The sequence below is a fragment of the Salvelinus sp. IW2-2015 genome, linkage group LG17, assembly GCF_002910315.2.
Source record: "Salvelinus sp. IW2-2015 linkage group LG17, ASM291031v2, whole genome shotgun sequence".
NCBI classification, from domain to species: domain Eukaryota; kingdom Metazoa; phylum Chordata; class Actinopteri; order Salmoniformes; family Salmonidae; genus Salvelinus; species Salvelinus sp. IW2-2015.
The window spans coordinates 18,770,487-18,787,490 of NC_036857.1; the positions used below are offsets into that span (position 1 = coordinate 18,770,487).

The window sequence follows — 17,004 nt, forward strand, 5'->3', positions numbered from 1 at the left end:
TGTGGGTGTGTTGTGTGTGTGGTGTTGTGTATGTTTGTAACCTATGTTTGTGTGCGTGGCATAGTATGTGTGTGTGCGTGCATATGTGTGTGGCAGGGCTGTGTGGTGGCGGGCTGGGAAGCCCGGCCAGCAGCTACACTCTACGCCACTCTGAAACAAGGATCGGTATGTAATTCGGGCTAATTGTGATGGTATCCTCATAGGCTTGCAGGCAGCAGAGGCACAGAGGCGTGGCGCTGAGTAACTATAGCACTTTTGCATGCAAATACTGGATTATTGTGTCTGTCTGTCTAATCTGTGTCTTTTGTGCGTTTGTGTGTCTCACCTGCCGCTGGCGAGAGGAGTGTCATCTGAGCCCCTCTCTGGAACCCGTGGGGGGGGCGGACATCCAGGGCTGGGGTGTGCGCACTAGGGTGCTGGAGCCAGCTCCCTACACAAGAACCAAAACAGCACAACACGAGTGCAGAGTTGGATAATAAATCAATCTATATACAATTCAAGGTGAAATGACTGAGCACAGGCACACATAACTGAAGCATGATATAATGCAACAAAAGGTGTAAAGAGTTCTCACCTGTAGCCAGCATTGCTACTGAAGGTGTACAGATTCGCCTACCTGTACCGCACATGGCTACTGAGTGTAAAGATTCTCAACCTGTTAAGCTCCACATACTACTTTGATTGAAGGTGTAAAGAGTTCTGCACACTGTAGCCGCACATGCTAGTGAAGGTGTAGAAGAGTTCGTCACCTGTAGCCCACATGGCTACTGAAGGTGTAAAGAGTTCTCACCTGTACCCAGCATTAGCGATGAAAGGTGAAAGAGTCTCACCTGTACCGCACATGCTACTGAAGTGGGTAAAAGAGTTCTCACCTTAGCCGCACATGCTACGTGAAAGTGTAAAGAGTTCTCACCTGTAAGCCCGACATGCTACGAAGGTGTAAAAGTTCTCGACTGTAGGCCCACATTGCTACTGAAGGTGAAATAAAAAGAGTTTCTCACCTGTAGCCGCACATGCTACTTGAAGGTGTAAAGAGTTGCTCGAACCTGTAGCCCACATGCTACTGAAGGTGGTAAAGCAGTTCTAACCTGTAGCCCACATAGCTTAGCTGAAGTGTAAAGATTTCCGGCCATGGTAAGCCGCGCACATGCTACTGAAGGTGTAGATAGAGTTGCTCTGTAGCCCACCTGCGCTAGGTGTTAATGAGTCTAGCGCTGACACATGCTACTGATGGTTGTAAAGAGTCTTCACGCTGTAGCCCCACATGCTAGCTGAAGGTGTAAAGAGTTTCTCAACGTGTAGCCCACATGCCTACTGAAGGTGTAAAGAGGTTCTTCCCATGTAGCCCCACTCTACTGAATGTGTAAAGATTTCCCAATTAGCCGCACATGCTCTGTAAGAGTTCTACATGTGCCAAACTAAGGTGTAAAGATTTCCCCATGTAGCCGCACTATGCTTACTGAGGTGTAAAGAGTGTCTCAAGGTAGTCCCCACAGCTAGTTGAAGGCTGTAAAGAGTGTCCCTACCTCTTGTAGCCCCATGCACGAAGATGTAAAAGAGTTCTCCACACCTGTTAGCCCACATGCTACTGAAGGTGTTAAAGAGTTCCACCTGTAGCCCACATAGCTACTGCAAGGTGTAAAGAGTTTTCCTACCTGTAGCCCACATGTACTGAAGGTGTAAAGAGTTCTCACCTGTAGCCCACATTACTACTGAAGGTGTAAAGAGTTTCACACTGTGAGCCCACATGCTACTGAAGGTAAACATTCTCACCTGTAGCCCACACCTACTGAAGTGCGTAAAGATTCTCACTGTAGGCCCACAGCTACTGAAGTGTAAGAGTTCTCACACTGTAGCCCACATGCTATGAAGTGCTTAAAGAGTTCTCACCTGTAGCCCACATCGTACTGAAGGTGTAAAGAGTTCTCACCTGTAGCCCACATGCTACTGAAGTGTAAAGAGTTCTCACCTGTAGCCCGCACATGCACTACTGAAGGTGTAAAGAGTCTCTCACTTGTAGCCCACATGCTACTTGAAGGTGTAAAGATTCTCACCTGTAGCCCACATGCTACTTGAGGGTCGTAAAGATTCTTTCCCCATGTAGCCCACATGCTACTGAAGTGTAAAGAGTTCTCACCTTAGCCACATGCTTACTGAAGTTGATGTAAAGAGTTCTCACCTGCTACCCACATGTACTGAAGGTGGAAAGAGTTCTTCACCTGTAGCCCACATGCCTACTGAAGGTGTTAAAGAGCTCGCTTAGCCCACATGACTGAAGTGTAAAGATTTCCCATGTAGCCCACATCTACTGAATGTTAAAGAGTTCTCACATGTAGCCCACATGCTACTGAAGGTTGTAAAGATTTCCCACCATGTAGCCCACATGCTACTGAAGTGGGTAAAGAGTTCTCACCATGTAGCCCACATGCTACTGAAGGTGTAAAGAGTTTCCTACCTGTAGCCCACATGCTAGCTGAAGATGTAAAGAGTTCTTCACCTGTAGCCCACCATGCTACTGAAGGTGTAAAGAGTTCTCACCTGTAGCCCACATCCTAGCGAAGGTTAAAATTTCCCCATGAGCCCAATGCTACTGAAGTTAAAGATTCTCACATGTAGCCCACATGCCACTGGAAGTGTAAAGATTCCCCCATGTAGCCCACATGCTACTGAAGGTGTAAAGATTCTCCTGTAGCCCACATGCTACTGAAGGTGTAAAGATCTCACATGTAGCCCACATGCTACTGAAGGTGTAAAGATTCTACTGTAGCCCACATGCTACTGAAGGTGTAAAGAGTTCTCACTGTAGCCCACATGCTACTGAAGGTGTAAAGAGTTCTACCTGTAGCCCACATGCTACTGAAGTGTAAAGAGTTCCACCTGTAGCCACATGCTACTGAAGGGGTAAAGATTCTCACTGTAGCCACATCTATGAAGTGTAAAGAGTTCTCACCTGTAGCCCACATGCTACTGAAGTTGTAAAAGATTCTCACCTGTAGCCCACATGCTACTGAAGGTGTAAAGAGTTCTCACCTGTAGCCCACATGCTACTGAAGGTGCTAAAAGAGTTCTCACCTGTAGCCCACATGCTACTGAAGGTGTAAAGAGTTCTCACCTGTAGCCCACATGCTACTGAAGGTGTAAAGAGTTCTCACCTGTAGCCCACATGCTACTGAAGGTAAAGAGTTCTCACCTGTAGCCCACATGCTACCGAAGTGTAAAGAGTTCTCACCTGTAGCCCACATCTACTGAAGGTGTAAAGAGTGTCTCACCTGTAGCCCACATGCTACTGAAGGTGTAAAGAGTTCTCACCTGTAGCCCACATGCTACTGAAGGTGTAAAGAGTTCTCACCTGTAGCCCACAGGGGGACCACTGAGAGGGTTGGAGCTGGTTCTTCCCAGGGCTTGTTGTTTCTGCTTCTTCAGAATCACCTCCTGGAGCTTCTGCTTCACCAGGGAACTGGCCACAGCACCTGTCAATCAACACAGATTTGGAGACCATCAGACCAATCCCTACAACTGCTTAGTAGAGTGTTCCACCTATCAACTGCATCATTGTAACTAAAGTGAAAGAAGGACTCCTTTTATGCCCAGAGCATGACATTGTAGCCAGAGAATCAAGATGAGATGGCAACATTTGGGAAAATCCCTTTCTATTTCAGTCTCCCTCTGTGCTCCCATGCTAGGAAGCTGTGACCATGCCGTCCCAGTGTGTGTGTGTGTGTGTGTGTGTGTGTGTGTGTGGAGGGGACTAGGGAGGGCGTGGGGGACAGGGGGAGGTGGCAGGAGGTGTCACTATTGATACGGTCAATATTGACACCGGTGCTGTTTGCACAGCTCGGCTATTTTTTAACCACTGTTTTAGAGGAGCTTCTTTCTCTCTCTCCAAAATGAGCGGCTCAGCTCTGTCTGTTCTGCTCTAAAAGTCAATACCGGCCCAGAACCTCCCTCCTACAGTAGCATGATAGTATTCAGTAGTATCCAGTGTTCATGACTGACAGTGAAACCCCATATTGTCTTGGATGGTAGTAGGATGAGGATCTATATATAATCTGGTGGTGTGTGTGTGTGTGTGTGTGTGTGTGTGTGTGTGTGTGTGTGTGTGTTGTGTGTGTGTGTGTGTGTGTGGTGGAAAGGCAACAGGAACAGTGGGCTCTGTGTGAGGAGGAACAACACGGGATGTCTACTACCACAGCCTCCCAGCATGCCTCAGCCCACAACACACAGAGATGAGCTGCTCTGAGCAGAGCCACAATGGTCCATTGACAGCCACTCACAGAGAACCGGGTTTGGGACCCACACGGCATGGGTCAAAACAACAGCACTCTACAGCTCATCCTTCCTCTCTTCTCTTCTCCTCTCCTCTCTTGTCCTCTCTTCTCTTGTCCTCTCTTCTCGTCCTCTCCCCTTCCTCCTCTCCTCTTCTTCTCCTCTCTCTCTTCTCCTCTCCTCTCCTCTCTTGTCCTCTCTTCTCTGTCCTCTCTTCTCTGTCCTCTCTTCTCTTGTCCTCTCCTTCTCTCCAGGGCCCTACCAGATACTGTCTGACTGGAGGATGCTCAGAGACCTCACAGATGTATTTATGGACATGCAAAGACAGAGCACTAAATTACTGTTTTCCTCTGCTTGTTGTAAGAGACAAGATATTTGGTGTTATTTGTGTCTAGGTGCTATTTATGATGACTCAGTCTGTTGGGAATAGCACAAAAGAAATGCCTCTCAAATCGGTGTCCCTGTCGGTTTTTGCCCAAGGCATTCTTTGGCTGTTTGGTGAGAATATTTACATTTGTAGAAGTGTATGTTCACATTATGTGTGTGTGTGTGTGTGTGTGTGTGTGTGTGTGTGTGTGTGTGTAGGATGTTTGTCTTGACATTGATGGATCTGTTTCACTTTACACAACATTGTGCAGAACACCAACCAATGAGGATAACGATAGGGGAGAGTGGGGTATGTTGAGCAATTTTTTGAAAATCAGCACTATATCAACGGGAAATATAGTATTCATTATAACAAAGAACATCCCATCATGCTTAGGGTCATGTATGAAAACACTGGGCAGGCCATTATTTTGGCTACCATGTCTATGTCCCCATAGGATGACATCCACAGGGCACGAGTGGTCACTGAATGGTTTGATGGGCATGAAAACGATGTAAACCATATGCTATGGCCGTCTCAGTCACCAGATCTCAACCCAATTGAACACTTATGGGAGATTCTGGAGTGGTGCCTGAGACAGCGTTTTCCACCACCATCAACAAAACACCAAATTCTGGATTTTTTGTGTGGAAGAATGGTATTTCATCCCTCCAATAGAGTTCCAGACACTTGTAGAATCTATGTTGAGGTACACTGAAGCTGCTCTGGCTCGTGGTGCCCAACGCCCTATTAAGACTCTCTATGTTGGTGTTTCCTTTATTTTGGCAGGTACCTGTATGTCAAAGTTTAATTGATGGAATGGGAGTGGTATATTTTATATCTTAAATGTACATTCAGATATAGATCTCTCTGCTCAATATGACCCTTCCATGTCTTGACCAGTTGTCTGGGACAGAGATGTTGTTTCGCTGTGCCAATTCGTAGGCAAGTTCTCTGCACTTGAGGCTACTAAAGCTTATGAAAGTGGTCTACAATATTCTTGATATGTTTAGCAAGCTCAGACTCCAAGTCATCAGATAAGACCTTGTGTGCCTCTGCTACTCTATCATAGCCTCTCTCCTGCACAGGTACACGTTCGTTTCGTTGTTGTACCTCTTCAGTATTTTTTTCACTAACTTGGCTGCTCCCTCAAGAACTTCAAGGGGGGCTAGACCTCTGCTTGTTTAACGTTGATCTTGAGTTCATATGCAAAAATACAATGCATATTATGAATAAAACTGAGAAAATGTCATCATCATTTGTATGGGATACGCTGGCCATTGGCTCAACTTACCCTGAGGCAAACAGTTTGACTCTATTAGCCCACAGCTACAAGGATGAACTTTCATGCTAGATTTAGGACCTCCTATTGAAGCTGATAGAGACCCCAACTGATGTACAGAACAATCTTAAAACGATCTACTTTGGTTTAGATACAAGCATCATGAAACCTTTAACACAATACATTTATTTGACTTGGTAAAAATATAAGTAAATGTACCTAACTTGCTTACCACTTTTTCCATGCTTCACAGACTCCATGAAACCATGACCTATTCCAAACTATTTGGTCACATGATTCATTGTGTGTATGGTTTCCTAGAAACAAGGGGTGGCTCAACTAACCATTGGCTCAACTTGACCCACTGGCTCAACTTAACCCTCTCTCCTACTACAGTGTACAAGCATACAGGCATACCTACGCAAGCACACACACAGTAAAACTCACTCTGTTGGCTCTTGTCCTTGTGCCACAGCTGCTGCAGCTCTTGTTGTTTCTCCTGCTCCTGCTCCTGCTCACGTCTCCGTTGTTCCATGTTGAACTGAAACCCGACGAGACACTCATTAAAGTATGTGTGGAAACAGGGAAAAGTGCCGCTCTGATCTGGGAATGTGTGACATATGGGTGACAGAAAGACTTGGGCTAATGAGTGTAAATGGGGCATGAAAGTCATTATTAATACGAGCTAAAATGTATAAGAAACATTACACATTAAACATTACAGACATGTAATGCAATTTATGGGTTCCTTTCACATCAGTGTGTGTGTCGGTGTTTGGCAACAATGTGTGCTGAGAGCAGGCCTAACGATGCAGTACGTACCCGTATGTGCTGGTGCAGCTGGTGCTGTGAGAAGGTAGTGCAGGGCTGGTGGGAGAAGGGGCTGTGGAGCAGAGGAGGGTGCAGGGGCGTCAGCAGGGCCGTGTCCGAACCCGGCCGCATCACACGCTCCGTCACACGCAGGTCCATTGGGACTGACCCCAGGGGCGCCGACACTGAGSGCTCTAGTGGAGGGAGGGGAGAGAGTTGAGTTTCTCAGAAAATCCATTTCTTACTTCCAACCTCTTGACTTCAGATCAAGTGTTTAATTACTGTACGGCAGTAACACTTAACTCCCAGAAACTAACCGTATAGGAGAGAGAGGTATGGTTGAGTAAAGAGAAGAGAGAGAGAAAGAGAGATGTGACAGAGAGGGAGATAAATAGACCAGAGGCACAGCCCACTCAGTGTATAGATGTGGGCTAGATGAATGTGAGCGGCGATCCTACACTGGACACGACACATACAAAAAGAATGTCTGCTGTACATATACAACACTGTCTCACAGCCTTTCCCTCTTCCCTCCACTGTCTCACAGCCTTTCCCTCTCCCCTCCACTGTCTCACAGCCTTTCCCTCTCCCCTCCACTGTCTCACAGCCTTTCCCTCTCCCCTCCACTGTCTCACAGCTTTTCCCTCTCCCCTCCACTGTCTCTCCTCACTATAGATTATTCACTGACATAAATGTCTGATTTGCATGATAATCCAGGACATTTGCATTGCATGGGTGAGTCAGTGGGAAAGATTGCCTTGCCGCGCTCTACAACAGGATCCAGGACGGGGTTGGGAAAGAGCTGTGGGTTTTACTGCACAGTACTGACACACACATGCATTCACACTCTCACACACGGATACGGACACAGACTCAAAACAATTATTGACATAATTGCCAAGTCTTTGGTTGAGTTTATAACTACACACACAAAGTCTCAATTGTCTGAGGCTTTGTAAAGTGAAATGATGTACTGTACATTTCATGAAGTTTGACTTGGCCTGCTTCCAAATTCCAAGCAGCACCAGCGAGAATGTTTCTGTCTTGTGTCAGGACCTGCAGGCAGTAGAACTGTATCTCACAGCTGGGTTGAGGAGCATGTGGAGTGACTGAGGGTAAGATAGATATATTCTATAGCCTACAACACTGCTGTGGTGTGTAGTGTGCAGTGCCTGTGTGTGAGGAGAAAAGCCTCCTTCATACACACTGATATAGCCAGCTGTGTACTCTCACATCCCGAATGGGAACAACAGATGATGTGATTCATGCTTTAGTTTGGACGCCCATGGAAATCCAAGGGCTGTTTGCAGGCCCTCACAGTGCACAGCCAGCTGGGGACAGTGTCAACATATACTGTATCATTACACAAACACTTCATTGTTCACCCGACTAGCATTATTACTGTTTAACTAAATCAATCACTCCCTACTGCTAATGAGAGAGAACCAACAAAAGTGTGTTTATCTAGGAATGAAAGATGAGCTTTTCACAATCCTATTGTAGGACTAAAAACGGGCTGATGAGGTGTGTGTGTGTGTGTGTGTGTGCATGCATGCTGCAGTGTGTTTTTCTGTGTAAAAATGAATGCATGCATTGCAGACGCGATGGGGGTGAAGCCTTCTGACGGACATTTTTGTCTTTTAAAGTCCAGTTGGTGTTTGTGTATAAATGCAGCTGTAACAACCGGGCCATAACATGTACCGACACAGCCCTCTGCTTAAGGCCTCCATATTAGGAGGCTGGAGAGGAGAACGGCGAAAAGCTTGACAGAGGCTGCATGAATGCCATCAATGTTTGGAATTATTAAAATCCTTCTTGACGAGGAGTCAACAGGCTCTCTGTGTGCATCCCAAATGACACCCTACTCCCTATATAGTGCACTACTTTTGTGCATAATATAGGGACTAGTGTACTATTTAGGAGACACTGACTAGAGTCTGACAAATAAGGAGGAACAAGTGGATTATTCCAGGAACGTAACATCAGCGACTCATAAAGGAAACAAAGGGGGCCACTCATCAGCAGAAAACACAAGTGCCTTTTCTGTTTGCATCCCTCTCCCACCGCCAGCTATATTTAGAGACAACATTTACCTATACAAGCCTTTTGTTTTTCACCAGACTCTCCCTCACCTTTAGTTTCCACAGTAATGGAACCCACTGGGAAAGGGGATGAGTATGTGAGTGAGAGTGTTTGCCTGTGTGTGTGTGTGTGTTTGCCTGTGTGTGTGTGTGTGTGTGTGTGTGTCTGTGTGTGTGTTTGCCTGTCTGTGTTGTGAGAAAGATACCCTGTTTGTCTGACCCTCTCAAAGGTAAACTATGCATCTGAGAATGTCTGAAATATGAAACTGGCTGATGGACAAACTCATAAAAATGTCAAGCAAATGTGAGCAGGACTGCACATAGAAATGCACTGTCTGCCTGATGGTCTGTTTTTTTGTCTGTCTGAGGAACACTCAGTGGAAGAACAATACAATACAATTACAGTACAACAGACAGAGGCAGTGTCCTGAATGGCACCCAAATCCCTGGCTCAAAAGTAGTGCACTATATCATCACATTACAGCCTAAGTCATGCTCTCTGTGATCTGATAGGCTGTGAAGTCGTGGTCTCTGTGATCTGATAGACTGTGATGTGATGATGAAGTCATCTTCTCTGTGCTCTGATAGGCTGTGATGTGATGATGAAATCATGGTCTCTGTGCTCTGATAGGCTGTGATGTGGAAGAAGTCCATGGTCTCTGTGCTCTGATAGGGTGTGATGTGATGATGAAATCATGGTCTCTGTGCTCTGATAGGCTGTGATGTGATGATGAAGTCATCTTCTCTGTGCTCTGATAGGCTGTGATGTGATGATGAAATCATGGTCTCTGTGCTCTGATAGGCTGTGATGTGATGATGAAGTCATGGTCTCTGTGCTCTGATTGGCTGTGATGTGATGATGATGAGATGTGGTTATTGAAGCCTGGTTCCATGCTGGCCTGAGGGATAATGAGTCCAACTGAACAATGAACAGACAGAAGACAATGAGTCTCTCCTCCTCCTCCTCCTCCTCTCGCCTTCCCCAGAATATTGTTCTCCGCTCTGGACCGGTTATACCAGTATGGCCAGTGTGTACGGGAACCTCTCTCCCTCTGGTCCCTCCTCCAGATTAGGCAGAACACAGAATGACTGATTGAGTAAGTATGAAACCAAGCCTTTCTGTAACTAGACACACTTTACCTCTTATAACCTCTACCACGCCACTCATCAGTTGACATGAACATTCTGCACGGATAACTTATGTGTACAGTACCATAACTGTAGTATGAAGTTGGAGTAAGTACACACATCCCCCCCCCCAAGAAAAACATGTCAACTGCTGACATTTGTATCCTCTGAATAAGGTTAGAAACAGGGGAAAAAGCGTGGGGAACAGACAGTGGTGACACTATCAACACTATAGTCTGTGTTGATGGAGGCTGAGTTGGAGCTGAGTGACGTCCTCTGTGGTCAGGTCTGCTAGGAGAGAAAGGAAACTGGAACAATGGGAGCCAAAGTGTCAGAGTAAATCTCAGGCCCAGCTCCACAGAGAGAGAGGGGCAGACCGGCTGGGCCTCTAAATTAGGCTTCTCAAAATAAAAAGGCCAACAAAACAGGAAGTATTGACCAAGTGACATCTGCTCCAATTGGGTCAGACGCCTCCCCCTCCCTCACTCCCTCCCTCCCTCCCCTACCTCCTTTTGTTTATGCTGACTGGACTGGAGGCTCTAATTGGCATGTCTACATCTATTTTGGGGTGGGAGGAATGTTTTTTTTCAGGCTCTGCTGCTAATTTCTATGGTGACTTTTGTTTTTCCTCCTCATCAGAGGTCCTGTCCATCAGCCCAGAGGATATGTAGCACAAACAACATCCTCCAGGGAAAATGTATTGAATATGTATGCGCATAATGTGTATAAAGTTTTTAAAAAAGGAACCATTCTGAAAATATAAATGTATTTGTTAATGCAAAGGTGTGTATGTGTGTGTGTGTGTGTGTCTGAGTGTGCAAACAGTCCTTTAGGGCCTGTAGATAAGCCTTGTCACTCTGCATACACTAAAAGATTGATGACAGTCCACAGAATGGTGCCAGTGGTGACACCCAGGAATACAACAACTGTCTGCAACTAGGGTTGCAAAGGGTCGGAAAGTTTCCGGTTAATCTCCCAGGAATTTGGGGAATTTTGCTTAAATTCATCTAAAAAAGTTAGCTTATAACAATAAACCTTTTTTTGTGGGATATACATATGGCAATTCTAGGTCTTGTAGCATATTTTGGATAAACTATCCCATGCACAGTGCATTCCTCCATCACATGTACAGCTGATTCTCAAGATCTTGCACACTATTGAGCCCACACCACTACACTGTCTGAGCCAAGGACTACATGCTTTCTGATTAGTTTTGATTACAATACTGGGTGGGGTGAATATATTTTATATGACATGCATGATTTTTTGTTAATTAGTAAAAAGTAGCCTACAGCAAAGTGTGTTTAAATCATTTATAACTTGTTAACACTTTCTGCTAGTTAGTTTTTGCTACCATGTGGGTTTTAGCTTGCTTGAGCCTGCTAACTGAGGAGTGTTAATTCACCTGTTTCCATACATGTTTCATTTTAAAACATTTGTCTTAAAAAGGAGTTGTTTAATCTAACTGCTTAACTCTTTATCTGTATTTATTTGTATTTTTAGTCTTTTTTTTCTCTAATCTTTACAGGAAAATGCCACGGGCACTATCTGATGTGTGGAGACATTTCACTGCAGCTAATGTAGAAGGAAAAGCTGTGTACATTTGCAAATACTGTGCCAAATCACATGTGAAGAATGCAACAAAGATGCAGAATCATCTGGCCAAGTGCATAAAGTTCCCTCAGTGCTCACAACAAGCAACCTCTGACAAAAGTCCCTCTACTTCTATTCGAGGTGAAAATTATGACTCAGACACCTTATCGATAGCAACAGCTCATGGTCCTCCTGGAATCAGATGTTTATTTGACTCAATGGAGGAACATAGTCAGAGAAATGCTGATGAATGTCTTCCTCGAGCTGTGTATGCAACTGGTTCACCTCTGATGCTCACAGGCAATGTGTATTGGAAGAGATTTCTGAATGTTCTTTGCCCAGCATACACCTCTCCAACCAGACATGCTTTATCTACTCATTTGCTGGATGCAGAGTTCAATAGAGTTCAAGTGAAGGTCAAGCAAATCATAGAGAAAGCAGACGGTATTGCAATCGTCTCTGGTTGGTGGTCGAATGTTTGTGGGCAAGGAATAATTAACTACATCATCTCCACCCCTCATCCAGCATCCACAAGTGACAAAAACACACCAGTCTCTACATTGCAGATGAGCTGAAGGCAGTCATCAATGACCTTAGACCACAGAAGCTATTTGCACTGGTGACAGAAAATGCTGTGAACATGAAGGCTGCTTGGTCTAAAGTGGAGGAGTTCTACCCTCACATCACACCCATTGGCTGTGCTGCTCATGCATTGAAACTGCTCCTCAAGGACATCATGGCACTGAAAACAATGGATAGACTCTACAATAGAGCCAAGGAAATGGTTAGATATGTCAAGGGTCATCAAGTTATAGCAGCAATCTACCTCACCAAGCAAAGTGAGAAGAATAAGAGCACCACATTGAAGCTGCCCAGCAGCACACGTTGGGGTGGTGTTGTCATCATGTTTGACAGTCTCCTGGAGGGGAAGGAGTCTCTCCAAGAAATAGCCATATCACAGTCTGCCGATATGGACAGCCCCATCAAGAGGATCCTCCTGGATGATGTATTTTGGGAGAGAGTGGTAAGCAGCCTGAAACTGCTGAAACCTATAGCAGTAGCAATTGCACAGATTGAGGGAGACAATGCCATCCTGTTTGATGTTCAGACTCTGCTTGCAGATGTAAGAGAAGAAATACGTACTGCCCTGCCCACTTCACTGTTGCTCCAAGCAGAGGAAACTGCAGTTCTGAAATACATCAAAAAGCGTGAAGACTTCTGCTTGAAGCCCATACACGCCGCAGTGTACATGTTGGACCCCAAGAATGCTGGCAAGAGCATCCTGTCTGGTGCAGAGATCAACAGGGCCTATGGGGTCATCACTACTGTGTCTCGCCACCTTGGCCTGGATGAGGGCAAGGTTCTTGGCAGTCTGGCGAAGTACACTTCCAAGCAAGGGCTTTGGGATGGATGCAATATGGCAGTTGTGCCAATATGCTGTATCTCATCAGCCACCTGGTGGAAGGGACTTTGTGGATCTGAGGCTCTTTCCCCTGTTGCCTCCATCATCCTCCAAATCCCACCAACATCAGCCGCCTCAGAGCACAACTGGTCCTTGTTTGGGAACACACACACCAAAGCATGCAACAGGCTGACCAATACAAGGGTTGAAAAATTGGTGGCCATCCGGGCAAATTTGAGTCTTTTTGAGCCTGACAACGAGCCATCCTCAACAAGGTTGGAAAGTGACAGTGAAGATGAGGCTTCAGAGTCTGATGTTCAAGAGGTGGACATTGAGGAGGTCCAGGGAGAAGACATGGAAGCCTGAGAGGAAGACAACCAAAGCTTTAGTTTCTAGACTATCATTTTACAGATTTATGTTGAAAACATTTTTGGGAGATGCGATGGATCATTGGGGATCATTCAATATTTCCTTTATTTTGTTGTTCAGTGAAATCATCCCATGTGAAGAGTCAACTAATTGAATTAAAGTTAAATTTGTAACTAAATAGTTTTTTAAATTTCCATTGGAAGGATTTAATCATTTGCAATTATGTCTACTTATGATAAGGTAAAAATGTTTATATTTCAGTCTCCATATGATATGGTAAATATATCCAATGCAAAACATATCTACATTTAAATGGTATTAATATTAATTTGCATATATTTCCGTTAATTCCCATATATTCCTTTAATTCCCACGAAAAGTTCCCACCTCTGAATATTCCCCAAAATGTGCAACCCTATCTACAACACACTATCTATCACCACTGTATCCTCTGGTCTACATTCAGTCTGCATCAATTCTCCAACCGTCTCTTTTCCAAAAATATATTTTTTTTTTAATAAAGAATTTATTCCATGAAGGCACTACAAAAAGCCCCACACTTGGCCAAGCTTAAAACACAAGTCAAGTTACTTAGTGGAAAGGTTCACCTACATTATGAGCAATTTCCTAGTCATGCAGGTTCAGTTCCTTTACATTCTGTGACCGTGTCTGAATACTTGCATTATAAATAGAAGGCATTTTGGGTATGCGAAAAGAAAGTTTTATACTACATGAAAATGTCAAAACTTGAGTATGCTTTAAATGCCTACTCATTTCGGCTTTTCATCTAGTAGAATTCGCTGCACCCAACTGAGGAAGATAATTGTTTTTCAGACTCACGTGTTTGACAACAGCTGATAATCAGATATGGTGACGGGCTGTAGAAAAATTAACCAATGGCGGGAATAAACGCAATTACGCATTAGATGATGCATTCTCAGTAGCTTAGTATGTTGATATTTGGTGCTTACTGCATTCGGTTTTACTAAACAGTACGTTTTAAATAGTATGTAGTACGATTAGTACAAAGTATGTATGCAGTTTCAGTAAGTAGTAGACAAGACAGATTTCGGACACAACCAGTCTCTGCAAGACTGCCAGGAGCTTAAAGTATTCCCTTTGAACTTCCTGAGACATAATTAAACAGAGAAGAAATGAGAGGAGAGGAAAGGGGAAAGAGGTCAGAGCAGGGGGATTGTTATGACAACCTGACACCCCTGAGAAAGTCACCGGGGAGCCCCCCCTCTCTGAGCCTCCACTGAGGCATCTCAAACTCCCTCCCTCCCTCCTAAAAGGCGACATGCCACAGTGTTATTATGATCCCAACCTCTATATGTGTGTGTGTTCCACTCCTGAGGAGGAGTCTTTCACCATCTCTCAGTACAAGTGCAACTCAACACCTCCTTCCCTCTTCCTGCAGGCCCTCCTGTCGCTGAGCGTGTGTGTGTTTAGTGCGCGAGGTCAACCCTGCTGCGCAGCATGGCTTGCCATTCCTGTCTGCAGTATAGGATTGCCTGCAGTTAGCTGTGCTCTATGTACTTCTAGGAGCTGCCCGTTTCCAACATGTGGATACATAACGGAGTTGTTCCTGCCATATACAAAGGTCACCTCTATTCAATTTCTAGGATACCACATCACATGTTGGTACATCAGGTAACATAGCTCTGCAGAAATGCTTGAGGACTTAACGCATACGAAATATTCATACAAAATAGCGGCATTCTTTATAATTGTAATGAAATGCAGTTGTTGATAACAGAAGCCTGTATCAGGCCTCATTAGTCAGGCCTATCCACCTCATTTTCGAACGCTTTTAAAACACGGAAGCCAAACGTGGAAACTATGGATACAACTTCCTCCATGCTTGCGCATTATCATTCTTCATATGCGCGCCACCAGAAATCCCTGCATTAGCATGTTTCTGTTAACTGATACACCATGACAAAATACACCATATTACTGTCCTACCTTGTAGGCTAAACATCCGAGAAAAAACCCATAATTGATTCAAATGGTTGCCCAATCAGGAAGGCTAGATGCAGTTATTTTGAAATGAATATGCATTCAAAATGCCAGGCTTTTGAACGGTTATTCAAATGTCATAGGCTATTCACTGCAGTTTACAGGCTAGACTAGTGTTTTGTACTCACTTAAAAACAATAATAACATTCTTCATTACATTGTGTTGTTATTGTAGTCTAGGTAGGACACATTTCTTGTCCCTAAAAAACTAAAACAATAGGGTAGCTTTTCGTGCTGCGTACCCGCGGGGACTGGGACTAGGAAGGAGCGCAGCTTCAGGAGCGCACATAGTGTAGGCTAACTATGATCTGACAGCCTAAACCTTTTTTTCTCTCGCGGTGTAAATTGACTGGATATTTTCACTGCAATATTAAGCCTAACATTGAGTTGATGAATTATGGGCTAACATGCATACGCTTCGAACTTAAGCTATAGGCTACATTTCGAGCCTGTGTGTCTTAATTGTTCGGTTGTGCATTTACGCACCTGTCCTCTCCGCTGCCACAGCTATTCCTTTTAAATCTTGTCGAGGGGCATGAAAAGCCAGACAACAAAAGCTTGTTTGACACTTATTTTGACGTATTTTCTTTAGCCTACTAACAGCCTATTGGACGAGAGATGAATGCTTGTTTGCTGAATGTAAAATAGGCTACAGCATTAACAGACAGGGGGAGTTGGAAAGGAGAAGCCCATATGTTCCTATATTAGGCCTATCTTAACACGGTGCTACATCCTGACAAAATAGACATACACCATGTGAGTGGCCTACTAATGCACCTTTCTGGACCCTCTGAACTGTTGAGAATAGACCCAAACTGAACCAAATGGTTGCATGATCAGGTCTAGTCTATTGGCCTATGCAGTTATTTCGGCATGAAACATTTATTTATGAGCAGTTATTCCAATTAGCCCACATCACTGAAGTTTACTGTCTATGGACAATAATTGTGTATTCACTTGATAACAATAATACATTCCTCATTGAACTGTGTTGTTGTAGCACATGAATAATAATTTTGTCTACAAACCTTGGCCTAGGCCTATCCTGTTGCCTAGTCACTTTACCCCTACCTAATACCTATATGTACTGTACATATCTACCTCAATTTCCTAATACCCCTGCACATCAACTCGGTACTAGTACCCAATGTATATAGTCAAGCTATCATTGCTCGTGTTACTATTTTTTTTAAATATGATGTTTTATTTATTGTATTCTTCATTGTTGAGAAGGGCTCGTAAGAAAGAATTTCACTGTTAGTCTACACCTGTTTTACGAAACATGTGACAATTAAAATTTGATTTGAGATCTGCCATTTCATAATCTGGTTACTTATTTTTCTTGCACTTTGACAGACAAATATTTTGCCTATAGCTGTAATATTTAGCTACTGAATGGCCTAATATCTAGCTAATATTTAGCTTCTTACTTCGGCTACACATCACTAGACTCTCTCTTCCAGCTTTTCCCGTGCGCAAGCCACTCCGCAATAGGCCGGCCATTCCTCTTCTCATAAAATCCCAGGGAAAGATATAGACTACAAAAGCTAAAGGACATTTATTTTGATCGTGTTTTATTCTAGACCTAATAGCCTATTCGGGGAAATGAGAAGGCTTGCTCTTGCTAATTGCTGAATGTAAAACAGGCCTACAGCATAGGAAATGCATGTCGGGGGAAAGTTAA

General features: G+C 44.3%; 1 pseudogene; it reads right to left on the reverse strand.

The window, feature by feature from the left end:
• The window catches only part of LOC111976919 (histone deacetylase 7-like), a 78,970-nt pseudogene that overhangs the window by 21,450 nt on the left and 40,516 nt on the right, over positions 1-17,004 (reverse strand).